This window comes from Astatotilapia calliptera, chromosome 15 (assembly GCF_964374335.1).
Source record: "Astatotilapia calliptera chromosome 15, fAstCal68.1, whole genome shotgun sequence".
In the NCBI taxonomy this organism is placed as follows: Eukaryota; Metazoa; Chordata; class Actinopteri; order Cichliformes; family Cichlidae; genus Astatotilapia; species Astatotilapia calliptera.
The window spans coordinates 38723062-38738691 of record NC_137436.1 but is presented as its reverse complement, the minus strand read 5'-3'; the positions used below and the strand labels follow the sequence as shown (position 1 = coordinate 38738691).

Genomic DNA, 15630 nt, shown 5'->3' with positions numbered 1-15630 from the left:
AACATTTTTTTTACCTTGAAATTTGGCTAGCAAAGGGGGGAGGTGAATTGCACAGGAGTGACACAATAGTTGAAGTGCACAAGTGAGGAATAAATCAGAAACTAAATCTTCACTCATGAATACATGGTTGTTACTGAATAAAGGATTATATAATCGTGGGTTGCTGAATTTCTTTGTCAAAGGAGCAACTGATTTGGTATGTGTTTTACAAATGGGGTATATGAACTTAAGTTGTGTGTTCACTGCTTTTGGCAGGAGAAAGAATTATCTAGTTTTTATGAAGCTTGGCTGAATTAGGGATTAAATATGTCAAGTTTGGATATCTTAATTTCTTTTGATCAGTTCTTTGTAAGCCCCCAAGATTTATGAAGTTGCAAAAAGCAGAAAGCATTCAACATGTGCTCAATAAACACAGTGAAATAACTATATTTGTGGCTCTCACCTGGTTTAGTGTGCGCTACTATTCATGACAATATCATGGTGAAGTTTAGTGCTAGACTAAAGTGTTAATGCTATCTTATTTTAATAAACAACACTGCCACACTGTCATATGCGAAAAACTAGGGTGGCACTAGGGGTGGCACATGCCACCCCACGCCACCCCACACTGTCATATGCAAAACTAGGGTGGCACTAGGGGTGGCACATGCCACCCCACGCCACCCCACACTGTCATATGCAAAACTAGGGTGGCACATGTCACCCCACGCCACCCCACACTGTCATATGCAAAACTAGGGTGGCACTTGCCACCCCATGCCACCCCTTTAGATCCGCCCCTGATCCACAGAGCCTTTATACTCTCTTCTTACTCAAAACTGACCAAAGCAAAAATACTTTAAACAATGAAAGCTGGAATAAGCAAACCTGCTCTGAAAACTATGTAGAACGTAAAACAAACAAGCAAAAAATACAACGAAAAAGGACGATGAACAGCTGACAGAGCAGATATTTGATACCCCGAATCTCGGGAAACTCTAAAACTCTTACTCTATTTAGCAATAAAGCGTTTGATGGTGTTGGGATTCAGAGATTCTTTTATTGCTACCATATAATTTGCCTTATGAAGAATGTATTAATAAAATGTTTCACAGTATCATTTATCAGTAATATCTCTTACAGGGTTTATATTGCATTGAATATGTCTGTCATCACATTGACCTTTCTATTTTTACAGGTTGAGTTCATTTTATACACAATGCATAAATGTGCTTGGTTAAGAGTTGATGTTCCATTCTAGAAGGTTTTAAGCTTCACTGGTGAGAGTGTCCAGATGATACATGTTGAGAGAAGATGAGAACATAGCAGGTTAATTGCATGCATGCTTACAATACACATATTAATCTAGTAGCAGGTTTGAGTGAAGGCCTAAGCGTCTTCTACTTCAGTTTGAGACTGGCTGCAAAAGTACTCTACTTAGGGATTAATGACGAGGGTCCATTATTAGCTCTCAGAAATGCTAAGACCTGAAGTTATTACCTTGAAAGGAAAGTAATGTAGAAAGGAGAAGTTATATGTCGGTGTAAGGTTATATGTACGTGATGAACCCTTGTCTGCACGAATTGAACTTTTGCCCATCTGTCACCATGTATTTTTGAACTGTATTGACGTAGGTGTGATATTTTGTCCTATAAAACCAGAACCCAATGTATTCTTGTCAGAGCAACCCATTCCGTATGCTGACGGTTGGTTGTTCTCCTGTGATAATAAAACTCATCGTTTGATTGCACTTTTCCGGAGCCTCCGTCGTTTGTTGTCTGGTCTAAAGTTGATCGATCTCGCAACAATGGCTTTCGTCATCGCTTCTTCTTGAGAAACTCTAAAACATTTTCGTAAATAACCAATAAAAAATCTGTACTTCCTCCTTACACTGATATTGTGCGTACACTGTGCTGTGTTAGAGGCATCACTGACTCCTTGCTAGCCCAGCATTATTTTATTTATTTATTTATTGCGTTCAAGGCTATAGCATGAGGCAGCGTTCCCTTTGCAGCTGTTATAATATTTTCTCTAAGGGAAAAGTGCTCGTCGCTTACTTACGTGACGTCACGCGAAAAGATGGACGTCACTTCCTGCAGTCAGACAGCCAGTTCAGGCCAGTTCATCGTTGCTGTAGTACTCGGTCTATCCCATTGAGCTGTCAACACACTGCAAGCCTCCTCTGCCGCGACAACATTTTTCTAATCAACTTAGCCCGTTTTCTCCGTCAGCGACGTTTTTCATCAGATAACAGCTACTTTCTTCTCAATATGACTCGAAGGTGATCTTCAGCGTGTCCAGGTGGTTCTGGGTGAGTGTCTTATAATGAAATATCTGTGCGGTTTTGCCTTCATCGCTGTCACCACCATCATCATCATCACCCATGTGTCTTTCGTTATCAAGCGCGGCTAAATGCTAAAAGCGGTATGGTTCTAGCTGATGCGTGTGGAGACGTCAGCCTCATCCTTCTAGCAGCACGGGTGGAGAATCACCACGGTTGCCTCTGAGATACAGTTTTCCTTTTGGCAGCGATTAAATTGGGAAACAGCTCAACAGTGGAGGATACCTGGACGTTGTTTTTAAGCTAGTCAGGCTAACAATGCAACTTGGCTAATGTTAGCCAGCTAGCAAACATTCAATCATGTCTTCTTATCTGCCCAGACCCACCTAAGTGGATACCTGGGATTGTAGCCAGGATTGTTCCCCCGGAGTAATTTTTCCATTTTTAATACAGATCAGTTTTGCTGGACAGCATCCGGTCATATCCTTTATGATACTGACAGTACGTAGTGACAGAAAATCAAGAATTTTCACCCTTCAAGTTGTAAACATGTGCATGCCAGTTGCGCAGTTGTGATGAGCCTTTTGATCTGCAGAAGGCTTTTTTTCTTATCCAGTTATCATTTCGTTGGCATAAAAAGTAAATCTGAAGACGCTTTAAACTGTTGGGCGTACAGTTTAATCTAACACACCTGCTACATTTCATCCTCGAGTAATTTGTAGGATTGGAAAAGTTAATACACCTGCAATAACTACAGCGTATGAAAACATGCTAATAAAATAACTTTGACTAATGTTTGATAGCATTTAATCACAGGTCTTGTGAAAGGCTTCTCGTGGTAGCTGCATTGAGTAATATATATATATATATATATATATATATATATATATATATATATAAAAATATATATTTATATATATTTATATATATATATATATATATATATATATATATATATATATATTTATATATATATATATTTATATATATATATATATATATATATATATATATATAAATATATATATATATATATATATATATATTTATAAATATTTGTAAATATTTGATGTCTTTTCACTTTAACAGAGCCAGTGTTATCTTCAGTATCACTACAGTTAGTGACAATATGAACGTTGAGTTGAGTGGAGTAATATCCATTCCTCTAGATCTTCTTTCACGTGAGACCTTGAGCAATATGGGATTCAGATGTAAGATGAATTGCATTTATTCATAAAATTTGACACTATTGGTCTGTAAATAAGATAGGTCTGTTCAGCACTTAAAACTATTTTTTGTTTTAAACTGGATAAAGAAGAATTGAAGAACTAAGAAGCTAACTTGCCCTTTTACCCTTGGACTTGGCTCTTCTCTGTGAGGGAGCTTGAGGTCTTGTCGAGCTGAGCACTTGAAAGCGGTTTAAATTAAGAAGTTTGGTGCCAGTATTCCACTGTCCTTTGAGCCAGTGCCTGTAGGGCTTTTACAGGTGAGCTTGAACACATCAACCTGTGATGGAAGGCCTGCCAGTGTTAATTCAGAGCAGAGATGTCAAATATCCTGACATGGTAAAAGTCCTCTCAGCAGCCCAGCGCTGTTTGATGTGGGAGCCTCGGAGCAGTGTGATAGAGAAACGCAGCTTTCTACTGCTGGTATCACAGTTTGCCTTCAGTAAGACCAGAACACTCAAGTTCTCAGCAAAAGTGAGAATGCTTTCAATGAAAATAGGAACAACTGCAAAATTTAACAGACCAGTGCAAACCTGAGATTGCAGTGTCATGTTGATTAAGACTTTTTAAGGCTTTAGGTAGCAAAGTGAGGTCATAAAAACACCGAAAACATCTTGACAAACATGCGCTGTACGACCTTAGAGCATTGTTTATCAGGTGTTATTAGGCTTATATGGCAGAGCTTATTTGCAGATCGTGACTGTTGCTTGCTCTTATCGGCACCCGTCGGGCTCTTTCAGCATAATCAATTGTTACAAGTGATATGAGTGGAATCTAGATACAGTCTAGTAGAGTAGGTCTTCTACTAAGTTATAAGTTGCTCTTTGATGCATCTATTGGAGTATGAATGTGTGTGAATGTTAGATAAAAAGCACTTGTTGACTGAGTTGAGTAAACCATAGATAAAAGTGCTTGTATGAATCGGTGTGAATGGGTAATGAGGGAAGTTATATAAAGCACTTTGATTACTCAGAGTAGAATAGCTCTATAAAAGAACCAGTCTGTTTATTCAAGAGGCATCTTCTAATGATAATTAGATCATTGGTTATATTAAAAGAATATATAAACTTTTTTTTTAACTTTCCTTATACCGGGTTAAAATACGTAATGCATGTTAACAGCACAGTTGTACCACTAATCCACCTTGCAGTAGCGGAGCCACGCACTTATATTGACACAGGGGAAGTTTTGGGTTTCCTAAACTGATGTTTCATAATAAGAAACAACTGCTGAAGTCGAGCTTTACTACCATTACATGGATGAAATGCTGAATGAGACTTGGCTCCTTTGCTGCTGACACACTGTAGCTTTAAAAATGACCTGTAATTCTACCTTTTACTCTGTTAGCTTGTAGCATGTAATCAGAGTACCTACTGAATATACCAGACGTTGGCAGTCCAGCCCTGTGACTTGGCAGACTGTGGCTACTGTTTGGGTTATTTTCCTCACTCGTTTCTCATATGAGGATAGGAAAGTGTAAAAAAGCTGTCTTGGTGTTACGACCGTGTTGAAAAAGTTAATACCTAATTGAAATTGTGTACTAGTACACACCTCTGTAAAGTGAAAAGCACAGTTTCAAACAATTTTCCTGTTAATCCAAGATCACGCGGTCAGACTTGAACTTTAGCATACTTTTGATCTTGAGGATTAAAGTTTTTCCCAGGCTTTTCCCTCTAGTATTTTCTTTCCATAGGAAAGGAAACCAAGCTCTCTGTCTTCTTTTCTTTTTTGTCTTTCACCGTCTGGAGTCATCCCTTGAAGTCCGTTTTCACCTGACACAGATGACGATGGCACATCATTTCAGCAGCTCTCTTCACAGTTTTGTGTTTTTGTTATATTTGTTTCTGCAGTAAGGTGCAAGAGTATATGATGTAAGGTGATCTCACCTTTAACTACCTTTAAACTAAGCCAGTTTTCCTAGTTTGTCTTGAGACCAGTTTTTCAAGCTCCTCGGCTGGACGTTTCTTCGAATAACATGGAGAAGTTGTAACAGTTCCTCTGTGAGTTTTAGGTTCTGTGACTTAGGTAATTCCTGACAGAATTCATGATGTTGAGATAAACAGATACCATCTTTTGCAGGACTTTTTTTCATGTATTTTTTAAAACAACTTAAGCTGTGTGTTTCTGGTTGATGTCTTGCAGCTGAATAAATTTGACATGGCTTTCTGGTGTGATTGCTGCGATTATAACCATAACTAATGTTTGGATTTCTTCAGATTCCTTACACAGCTATCATTATTAATTCTGTTGTTCATACATGGGGAGACTCCTGATCTTTCTTTAATCGCATTAAAATTGAATATGAGCACGGCAGGTATGAGATAGAAGAGTTACTGTTAACATTTTGCAACTAGTGATCAGAGTTGGTGTTACTGTGTCGTGGTTATACTGATGCCTTTATACGTGCCGATGAACACACTGAAATCATTTCAAGATTTGTATTGAATAAATGAAGCATTTAACCACTCAAATCCTTCTTATTTTCGATAAGTTTTAGCTTCAGCACTTCAGACAAATTGGATTCCCGTTCTTAATTGCATGTCGGCCTACGTTTGAGAGTCCGAGTTTCTTTTTAAAGGTCGGGTTTAAAGATTTGAAGATTGGAATGCTCAACACAGCCTCAGCCTTGCAGTTCTTTCTTATTTTCTGTTTGTGTAGGTTTAGGGTTCATGTGGTTTGTGGTTGTGCGTTATAATCGTTATGCCATTGTGATGCTCCCCCAGATTGACAAAATATATCGGATGACAACTTTGTCTATCGTTTTATGTTATACTCTATTGTTTATTTCATGCTGCAGGAAATGCACTGTTTACTGCAATAGTTTTTTTGTTGCTTTAGGTGACAGTTTGCAACAGTCACCGTGGCATCCCAGAGAGACCAGCCAAAACAAGTTGAGGCGCTTGTTCCTAAATTTGGGGCTACCTCTGTAACAAAGTCTGACACCGACTTTGTCAGATGTAAAAAAATAAATAAATAGTACTTCCCATGTGATGATTACATAAATTATTCACTGAATTTACAGAAAAAGTGTTTAGATTGTTTGTTTGTTTTTATCCCAATAACAATATATATCACAAACTGATTAACTACAACCAACAAGTCAACACTTTACATCATTGTTTTTTTTTTTTTCATATCTGTGTATGTACCTAAACCCAAAGGATGCAGTAGATGCTCTATGTGCATGAATGGAACATACATTTTAGGTAAAACAAGCAAGTTAAAATTGTATTCAGTTATTTATAAACTTATGTTATGTGGTGGAGAACTTTGAAGGCTGTCTCAGGAACTCTTTTTAGTCTACACAGGCGAGGAAGGGCAGGTAGTTAAAAGATTTTATTTATTTATTTTTTTAAAGTGAACCCAGAAGCTATAATGATAAACAACATGACTGGCTCATGATGGGAAACATAGTTTGGCTTTAATACCCAATGAGTAGGAGGGGAAGTGATAAAGAAAGCGCATTGAGTTCAGAGTATGATGGCAACAAAACACTTTTTCCTCCAAATGCTTCCATGAATTATAGACTTATGTCATTAGGTCATGGCTCATTGTTCACTTTTTCCTTTTTGTCTTGTGTGTTGTAGAACAGGACAGAAAGGGAAAGGAGTATATGTCTACTCTCATTATTTATTTGTCTCTTTGCTAAGATAAAAATCTACAAAGTGCCCGAGCATTATGTGCAAGCAGTATTTTTAATTAAATCCCACATGCTAAGTGAATCTTTGACTGCTAATCATTTGTTATTGTTAAAAAAAGAAAAGAATGGAGAACAAGAACGGTTCTCTGGACGCTTCTTGTATGCCGTGTAAATTTTATGTAAGTGGATATACTTGCATCAAAGAATTTTGATGACATATTTTAGTGTTTTCTAACAATTTTTGTAGTTGGTACAGTAACTAAAAAATATTTCACAGAATAAAAATCCAGAAACATTGGTAGCCCACTTTGGTAGAATTTGTTTCCATACTGGCCATATGTAATGTTCCACTTGCTGACTTTAATGATTGTTTGTATATTAAAGCCATAAACTCCGCAATCAAATACATGCTGACAATATTGTGGTTATATAAGGCACTGGGCTGTGTAAAAGCTGTACAGGATCATAGATGCTTTAGGACTCAAATAGGTGTTCATGATTGAGCCTCTGAGGTTTTATAAATTTATATTAAGTGGATTTTTTTTTTCATCTTACAGAGTTTTTGCAGGAACTCGGATGATTGCAATGTTTTCTCTTGTTTGGGGAAAAAAGATCAACAGCTGCTTAATGTTTTATTTTTTCCCCAAGCAAACATTGCTTATTAATGGCAGATTGATTAGTCTAAGGCCACATTGTTGTCTCTTATTTGATTAGATAAGAGACAACAATGTGGCCTTAGGCTGGGCTCAAGCGATCTATAAATATCTGTGAAGTCATGTTGGCTCCTGGAGGCCTCACACAAGGTCCTCAGTGTTCCAGTGTGAATACTAGTTCCTCCTGTCACTCTTGTATTCAAAGCAGGAGGCATACCTTATCTGCTGAGCAATTGGCTGGTGTAATTCTAAACTTTGGAGTGAAGTGGAAACAATTTCTTATCATCTTGGCACCTGAAGTACTGAGATTCTGAAGTCCCTGGGAAGATGTAAAACTGGAACCTGTTTCATCCTCAACATTTAGTTTGGAGGCCACAACATGCTTGTATATTCTCAGTAATGAATAAATAACAAAACCAAATGAACAGTTTGTCACACAGTAAATCTTTTAATAATTTCAGGTGTAAAATAGGTCAAAAGCTTTTATTAAGATAGGTACAACATCGTAATGAATAACTTAAGTTTTGAAACCCAACAGATCCATCTTATATGAACAGACTTCTTATTCCACAGTGGTGCCAGTTTAGGTTTTGGACTAAACTCACATTTAACCCATTTTTATTTATTTATTTATTTAATTCTTTAGATACTTAACTTTAAAAAAAAAAAAGAAGAAGAATTGAAGTGTTGTTGGAAAAGGTGGCAATAGGACCAAATCAAATGATCAACTACAATCAAATTCTGAAGCAATCTTTCTGTATCTTGATGAAGTGACAATTAAGGAGAAACTCTGAACAGTTTTGGCTATTTGGTAATATTGGTTTGTAAATGTGTATCCTCAGTTAACCTTCAACCTACCTAAGACTCAGAATATTTGGAAATCAATTGTAATGTAGATTGTTTGATGTAATTTTTAATGTTTTTTTTCTCTTGGATTTTTCCATCCAGGGTTCCAGGTTAGTGTGGTTAGAGAGCAAGCTAACTGTGGGGAAGAGGACCGCCTGGGGCATTTTGTCCCTGGCTCTCAAGGTAGGTGCACAGAAACCTTCAAAAAACATAATTTTGTTAAAAGACTTGTGATATACTCACTCAGTTATGTTGCTGAAATCTGCCGAGGCATGCTTTAATATTAGTCAGTTGAACATTCACGTTAAGCAGTAATTTAGTTATGTTCAACTGTTTGTGGTTTTCAATATCTAATTTATCCACATATCTGAAAAAAATCTTCATTTTAATTACCAGACAAGCAAAGTGTTAATAATTTCCCCTAGGGATCAATAAAGTATTCTGATTCTGATTAATCCCCAAGGGGTCAATTGCACAGCAAATATGATGGCCAGCTGCTGTTTTACTTCATGAATTAAGTAAAAGGAAGGCAACAACGAATACTATATTTTTCTTCTCTCTGTTATGATGCAAAATGTTCTATTGTTACGGCATTTTAGCAAACTTTTAACCATACCCAATTTTCTTATTATGTTGCAATATTTCCATACACCTTATTTATTTACTTTGTAACCATTCCTAACCTGGCAGATAGGAAAAAAAATTTGACTCGACTTTTTCTTAGCTTCAGTTAAGTTGTCACATAGTGGTACTTGAATCATAAATGGGGTCATAAGTCTGGTAAGGTTTCAACTGCTGTTGTCTGTTTGGAACCTGTAATTAGAGGTCACCACCCTCTGTTATCTGGATAGACTACGTAACAGTCTTGGTTTCAGTAACCACATAAACTTGATACTCTGTAATCCTTTTTAGCTGCAATTTATATTTGGATGTTGTGTCATGTAGGGCTGCTCGATTATGGCAAAAATGATAATCACGATTATTTTCACTGAAATTGAGATCTCGATTATTTGACGATATTTATTTAACCCTTTAAGACCTACCATAGAACCAAGTCCGCCAGAGCTTATATTATTTTTTTTACATGCTGTAGTGCCATTTTTGGGAGCATTTCAAGTTGCTATACATCAATACAACTGTTATAGCCCATATTTTAATAATATGTATGCATTAAGTCCATAGTAATTACATTAATTGCAAAAAAGTGCAATAAACTACAAAAAAATTGAAAATCGTTTTTTTTTTTTTTTTTTTTTTTTTTTTACATATATTTCTACTTGGGGAAATTTAAGAGGCTTATCCCTCAAAACTTTAAATAAAAAAAAGTTGCAAAAAATAGTTTCCCACCACAGGAAATTTATTTTGAGTGTCTTCATAGTTTTATTTTGGAGATACAGCAATTTTTATATACTGCAGGAAAAACAAAAAACAATCCTATGATGCAAATTTGCAAAGAAAACAGCAGGTGCATCAAAATAAACTATTTCCAGCAGTGCAATTCGAGTTCCAAGCATCCCAGAAACTATTCAGAAAAGTATAGAGTCAAACATGACTTATAAAATCACCAGTATAGGCTTTTAAGGCCTACAAGTAAAAAACTACATTTTCCACGAAAATGACGTCACTTCCGGTTTCGGACAGGAAATGGCGGACATGCGATAGTTCGCGTTGACGTCTTTTTCAATGTGGGAAGTGTTACGAACAGCTGATAGGAACGGCAAAGCGTGTTTCTGGAATATTATGTTTTTGTTCCTGCAAGCGCTTTATATGCAGTTTTTGCAAAGCTTTATGTGGAAGGAAACCGTGACCGAGGACAAGCTGATGGCATCAGATGTAATTACAACTCCTCCGGTTTCATATGCAAAACAAATTATTGCGCTAGCTTACACGGTTCCGGTTCTACAGGGATTTAAAGGGTTAACAATAACAATGTATTGAATAAAGACTTTAAAAAATAATATAAAATAGTGTGCAAATACTGATAACAGTGCAAATGTTTGCAATATAAAAAATAAATGAAAAATGTAAACATCTACTTTTAGTGAACTTTGCAGTGTTGCTCTGTGGTGCAGCTATGCTATGACACCGTAGCAAAGTTTACACACTATGTCTACTTGATCCACGTCTGACTCCGCGAACCCATAATGTTTCCACACCACTGAAGTTTTTTTTTTTTTTTTTTTTTACCTCTCTTTTCAACCAACGGCAGTCACTCTCCTCTCCAAATAACTTCTGCATAGCTTTCCGAGCTTCCCTCGGGTCCTCTTAATTGTTGTGACGCGTGTTCGAAATGCAGAGAGGTGCGCTCGATTTGCCACACGGAGCAGCGCGAGAGTAAAGCACGAGGGAGGGGCTAATAATCGGCTCAGTCATTTTTAATGATCGTTGAAAGCCCAGATCGTAATCGTGATTAAAATTCGATTAATTGAGCAGCCCTAGTGTCATGTTATGTCATTGAGGTCATTTTTAACATAGTACTCTATTTTAAAATGTGTCATTTATTTGTCATTCTTCTGTTTGGGGTACAAAACAGTACCTGATTATATTTAGTCATTGATCTAAGGCTTTTGATACTCTTTATCGTGACTGTCTTATGAGGCATCTTTTTTTGGTTTTGGTGGCAAATTGTCTCAGCTGTGTTATACAAGCTGTGGGGTCTGATGGCTTACAGTCCAGCCTCATTAGTGTCAACAGAGGTGTGCCACAGGGTTCTATTGTAGTACCACTTTAATACAAAATAGTTAATGACTCAGGTGTAACCTTTAACGGTCCAAAGCATATAACACCACTCTCTGTTACCAGAGTTTTATGTACAAAAATCTTTGATTAACCTTAAATTGTTGTCAAGCTAAATGCATTAAATAGTTTTAATGCATTCCATTTCCATAAATAGTTTTATGGAAAGATTGCCAAGCATGCTTTCTGCCTATAAATCCTCCTTGATGCTAACTATTGTCGCATTAATTTCTTTTTTCCATTTATTTCAAACTTTGTCTTGGCAAATTTTCTGGGTGTCTCATGAGTATTTTTTTCCCCACTGTATACATCTTCACCTACACCAGATCCCAAGACTGTTTGGTCCTTGAAGAGAAGGATGTTAATACTGAAATGGGAAAAATGGCTTGTAATTATTAAGCTGTATGTGGGAGAATCTGTACAAGCTTTTAAAATAAGATGAAATGATTCCCGTTAATAAATTAAAATCCATTTGGTCCATGGTAATCACTGGAACTAATTACCTGAGCTTTTTCAAGTCAAGTCAAGTCGGCTTTATTGTCACTTCAACCATATACAGTTAGTACACAGTGAAGCGAAACAACGTTCCTCCAGGACCAAGGTGGTACATGCAACATAAATTTACAACATAAATTAACAGAAAACACTAAACTAGCTAACTAAGAGGCCTAGTTAGCTGGCTAGCAGAGACAAGACAGACTGACCTAACATAAATGACAACATAAATTAACAAAATCTAACTATCTAAAGAAGACTTTTTTTTTTGTTAACAGACAGCAGACAACAAAGTGCACGTGCAAATGTGCGAACAAGAGCAACAAAGTGACAGTGTGAGAAAAAAACACAACGTAACATAATAATAAGGTTTTGTGATGATGAGTTGAGGTAGTGGAGGAACAGTAAACATTCCTTAGTGTAGCAGCAAAAATTAGGAAGTAAAGAAGTTAGTGCAAAAAGTCCAGTAATAATATTGTGCAAAAGAGCATTTACAGGTTGGTGTGTACGATAGTTTGGTGGTGTAGGTCAGTGTGTTTGCGCTTGTGTTGATTAGTCAGTCCAGTCTCAATGTTTTGAGTCGTTGAGTTAAGCTGAGTGATTTGTGTGTGTGTGTGTGTGTGTGTGTGTGTGTGTGTGTGTGTGTGTGTGTGTGTGTGTGTGTGTGTGTGTGTGTGTGTGTGTGTGTGTGTGTGTGTGTGTGTGTGTGTGTGTGTGTGTGTGTGTGTGTGTGTTTATCAGTCCAGTCCCTTTAGCTTAAATGTTTCTGTAATGCAATCGGGTTGTGCTTGTGCCTTCCCAATGCATTTCTGGACAGTCATGTGGGTGCATGTGTCCATGATGTACTTGGGTTGGCATTTCCAGTTATAGCAGAAATTTAGGAGGGAATGTTCTTGTTGTTATGCAGCCACCGCTGAGCGCTGGCTAGGGGGGCTGCTATTGAAAAATACAAGGAAGGGCTTGGTCCTAAGCAAAATATCCCGCAGTATGCCAGAGAAAAAGTCCACCCGGGTGCAGCAGGCAAGATAAGATCTGAGTGTGCGAGGCAGTGATATAGGATAATTGAGTTATACAGGGCGTTGGATGCAGTAGAAGGGTGGCCCTATTGGCACTCTGTCCTGACATATCATACCAGAACTCTCCAGTGATAATTGCTGTCAGAGAGGGTATCCTAACCATTTGCCTGACTTAATACCTCGCTGGATTTGCTTATCTTTGTGTGTACTGATGTATTTTGCTATTTAATATTCAGGCTTGTAACCTGAGTCTAACTTCAGTTAACTTTGACTCCTGTCTATACTGACCTGTATAAGGCTAGCACAGTGGAAGGTAAAGTTCAAGCAGTCCTTGGTTTTTCTTGACTTGTTTTTCTTGACTTTCAGAGCTACACCTTCAGTTACTCCACACCCCACCAGTGGTGCCTGATGTAATCAGAGAAGCTGGATTCTCTGATTTCTCAGATTTCTTTTTTACTTTCTCTTGTCTTTTGTGGAATGTAGAAATGGTCAAATGCGGCACTGTTTTAATGTCTGGGCCTTACTTCTTGAAACATTAATTTGCATCTTTGTGTGCCATGTTTCCCCAAGTAGCCCCATTTAGCCCCTCTGGAGTGAACCTGATCAACTGTCTGTAATATTACTTAGTGGGGTTTGCTGGGGTTTTAAGTAAAAAGTGAAACTGTCTATAGCCTAACTTGTGTTTACAAGCACCTTAGGAATCATTTGACAAAGATTGTTCAGTGGATAATACAGCAAAATTCACATGCACGTCCAAACACACTGGCAATTTTCCTTCTGTACGGGATGTGTAGTCCTCTTGGGAATTGAGAGAGGAATGGAGCAACAAGTTTGATATGGACTGGAGTAATGCATGAGTTTGATGAGTCATTCAGACTGTGTGGGTGTATTGACTTAAGAGATAGTCTCAGGTGTACTAAGGTTGAGCAGCTTTTTGGGAAGTGCTGTTCATTGCTGCTGGGCCATGTTTTGTGTGCTACAGTCTACATCTGAATTTGTAATTTGCTAAAATCTCTTTAACCCAATGTAAATGCTGCACGACTGTATGTGGACAGAGATAGGAAAAACAAAACGGTTCACTAATGTATCCATAGACATGTTCTTAACTTTATGTCCATAATGTTTTAATTTATATTTTATTCCAATTGTATCCTTACCAAGTGAAATTAGTTAATGGGAACTATTCTAAACTGACTGGCACATGCCTGCAGTTTACAATTGGCATACGGCGATGCTTTCATTTACATTTGTCTAAAGTGTATTCTGCCACAAAGTGATTCATAATAAGAGAGAGCCACAGAAATAAAGACAGTATTGTTTGAAGTGGCAGCCAGAAAAGAATAGAATAGAATAGAATTCAACTTTATTGTCATTGCACATGTCACAGGTACAGGGCAACGACATGTAGTTTGCATCCATCCAGAAGTGCTTTAGCCATGATATAGATATATTACAATATATATTAGCAATAATATAGATATGTAAGTATATTACAGAAATGGGTCTATTATGGTATGTTATAATGTACACGGTATGAAGTATGTTATGAATATGCTATAACTATAAGTATGTACAGGCTGTTGTGAGTACAAGCTATGAACAGGATATATATATGAAAAAAACTATACAGAATATGAAATAATGAACTTATACACTTATACAGAAATGGGAACTATGCAAGTTGCGAACAGTTATAGAATTAAAAATTATCGTATGATTATTTACACAGAACTATACAGTAGTGCAGTTAAGCGGCTATATAAAGTGCTAGTGGTTGTGAGTGGTGGTTCAGTCCATGTTATTATTGTGTTTGAGGGTACAGTTGTCCATAGTGTGTGTGTGTGTGTGTGTGTGTGTGTGTGTGTGTGTGTGTGTGTGTGTGTGTGTGGTTGTGTGTGTGTGTGTGGTTGTGTGTGTGTGTGTGGTTGTGTGTGTGTGTGTGGTTGTGTGTGTGTGTGTGTATGTCCAGTCCGTGAGTTTAATGTGGGTCAGATGTCAGGAGGCAGAGTTCAGGAGTCTGACGGCTGTGGGGAAGAAGCTGTTCCGGTACCTGGTGGTCTTAGTCCGGAGGCTCCTGTAGCGCCTCCCAGAGGGCAGGAGGGTGAAGAGTCCATGTGATGGGTGACTGGGGTCTTTGATGATTTTCCCAGCCCTTTTCAGACACCGCTTCCTGTAGATGTCCTTTATGACAGGAAGTGGTGCTCTGGCAATGCGCTGGGCAGTTTTCACGACCCTCTGCAACGCCTTCCGGTCCGAGGCAGAGCAGTTCCCGTACCAGACTGTTATACAGTTGGTCAGGATGCTCTCGATGGTGCAGCGATAGAAGTTCACCAGGATGTCTGAGGACAGGTGGTTCTTCCTCAGAGTCCTCAAGAAGAAGAGGCGCTGGTGAGCCTTATTGACCAGCTTGGAGCAGTTGGTCGTCCAGGTGAGATCCTCGGAGATGTGGACTCCCAGGAACTTGAAGCTGCTCACACGGTCCACAGCCGTCCCCTTAATGTGGATGGGTGGATGTGGGTCAGCATTCCTCCTGTAGTCCACGATGAGCTCCTTGGTCTTCTCGGTGTTAAGCAGCAGGTTGTTTGTGTCGCACCACTCAGCCAGACGATCCACCTCCTCCCTGTAGGCGGCCTCATCGTTGTCACTGATGAGGCCAATCACCGTGGTGTCATCTGCAAACTTAATGATGGTGTTGGAACCATCAACAGGTCTGCAGTCGTGGGTGAAGAGGGAGGTGGGGGGGGTGAGGATTTGTCAC

The 15630-nt window shown here is 38.2% G+C and overlaps 1 protein-coding gene and 1 long non-coding RNA gene across 3 annotated transcripts in view; one reads left to right on the top strand and one right to left on the bottom strand.

Moving 5' to 3' along the window:
• Nucleotides 1-1014: 1014 nt before the first annotated feature.
• LOC145420296 (uncharacterized) lies at nucleotides 1015-2638 on the bottom strand. Its single transcript, XR_013901591.1, has 2 exons — nucleotides 2041-2638; nucleotides 1015-1256 (listed from the first exon to the last, which is right to left on the bottom strand). It is a non-coding gene; the product is annotated as an uncharacterized LOC145420296 (long non-coding RNA).
• The window catches only part of atp13a3 (ATPase 13A3), a 34534-nt gene continuing 21054 nt past the window's right edge, over nucleotides 2151-15630 (top strand). For both annotated transcript variants that reach the window (XM_026194424.2, XM_026194423.2), the window contains exons 1-2: nucleotides 2151-2290; nucleotides 8728-8808. The gene's annotated coding sequence lies outside the window, so the exon portion shown is untranslated. The remainder of the gene's footprint in view (nucleotides 2291-8727; nucleotides 8809-15630) is intronic.